The following is a 1,843-nucleotide window of genomic DNA, read 5'->3' as shown; positions in this document are numbered from 1 at the left end:
TTACTACTATACTTTTTTCATGCTGTTGAACATTTTTACCATCATTACTCTGAACTCTGATTCAGATAAATTTCTTATCTCTGCTTTTATCTCTTCTTCTGGAGAATTCTCTAGTTCTTTCATTTTACACCTCTCAATCTCTAGTGCAGGACAGTGTTAAAGGCTGTTTCTGACTAATTGGATCAGGCAAAGACCCAAAGCCTCCAGAGACCGCCTCTGTCTACAGACTAATAGGATTCTGACTTGAATTGCCCCCAGGCAATTGTCCTCAGGTGTGTGAGAGTTTTTTCAGTAGGGTGGGCAGTTGCTTTTGCCTGGAGGCTAATTGTTACTTTTAATCTCTTTAGTGGCCTCAGGGCAAGGTGTTTTCCAATAGGGTTTGTGGACTATCTTCCCTCCAGGCAAGGCTGATGCCTATGTGAGAAAGACATCCTCTGCTGCATGAGGGAATGACTCAGCCCAGGAAACTTGGGATGTCTGCCTTCTGAGCTCTATCCCCCGAGTCTCCAGTCCTGAGTTCTGCTCTCACAGCTCCAGTCCACTTCACCCTCCCTCTGCCAGAGCACAAGGTGGGTGGCTCCACAGGGAATTTTTGTGCATTGGCCCTTTAAGAGGGGTGCCAAACTTTCAGCTGCCACTCCCTGGCAGACAGCACCTCACTGCTTTTCACACCTAAATGTTATGTGGGTAACCTCAGTTTGGTGCTCTCTGCTAGGGAACCCAGCTTTGGGATTAGATCCAAGAGTTCTCAGTAGCACCACGCCCCCCACACACACACAGCTGAGGTATTTCTCCAGGACTTTATTTGCCATCTGTGGGCCCCAGCCAGCCCTTTTGTGCCTCCACCCCTCCTACCAGTCTCTATGCGGTCTCCACCTTTGGTCCTCGGGTATCAGGGTTCTCTCCTGTGAGTTTTCCACTGATTATTCAGGAAGCCTTTCTGTATTTCAATTGTAATTCCAGCTTGGTCTTGGGAGCATGTCCATGCAGCATCCTCCTACTCTGCCACCATGTTTTCCATCATAAATATATTTTATACTATAATTCAGAACACTTTTTCTTTGACATATGGCAGGTTTGCCATTTATTTCTATGAGTTTTATAATCAGCCATTTCTATTCCAGGATAGACATTTTTATAAATACGGCATCTTTCTAGGAATTTATTGCTCATATCTGCTTTTCTTAATTCCTGAAAATGTCTTTAAGTACAGTTTCAATTCAAAATCATAAATAGATATATCAAAATTAAAATTCTTCTTGTGTTTGAGAATGATTTTATTTTATACTTAGTAGCAAGATGAAACATGGGCTATTTTTTATCTAAATTTATATGCCTTCAAGAGACAATTTCAACTTTTTAGAATATAAATAAAATACAAATCAACATTGTTGCTGCTGATCATCTTTTAAAACCTAATAGAGAGAAATGGGTATTTGGTTGGGTACAATAGAAGGTAGTGGATGACGATAGTTAACAGGGATTGTTGTTGTGTTTTTGTTTTTTTTTAAAGAATGGTATCATTTTACTTTATTTTATTGTTTCTTTTTTTCTTTATTTTTCTTATTGACACATTACAGATGTTGTCACCTTCCCCACCTTTGCTGGCCTCCATTCAGCCCCTGCACCTCTGCCCTATTGCCATCACAACACTGTTGTCTGTGTCTATGGGTTATGCATATTTGTTCTTTGGCTAATCCCTTCATCTCCTTTCATCCAGTGCCCCCTTAACCCTCCCTTCTGACAGCTGTCAGTATGTTCCATGTATGTTAGTTTATTTTGTTCATTCTATTCCACATATAAGTGAGATCACATGTTATCTGTCTTTCTTTGACTGGTTTAT

At 40.7% G+C, this 1,843-nt stretch overlaps 1 pseudogene; it reads right to left on the bottom strand.

The window, feature by feature from the left end:
- LOC102245191 overlaps positions 1 to 1,150 on the bottom strand; it is an 88,328-nt pseudogene extending 87,178 nt beyond the window's left edge.
- Positions 1,151 to 1,843: the final 693 nt, after the last annotated feature.

This window comes from Myotis brandtii, unplaced genomic scaffold (genome assembly GCF_000412655.1).
Source record: "Myotis brandtii unplaced genomic scaffold, ASM41265v1 scaffold1583, whole genome shotgun sequence".
Lineage (NCBI taxonomy): Eukaryota > Metazoa > Chordata > Mammalia > Chiroptera > Vespertilionidae > Myotis > Myotis brandtii.
Note: the sequence above shows the minus strand (reverse complement) of the source record. Positions and strands in the feature narration are given on the sequence as shown.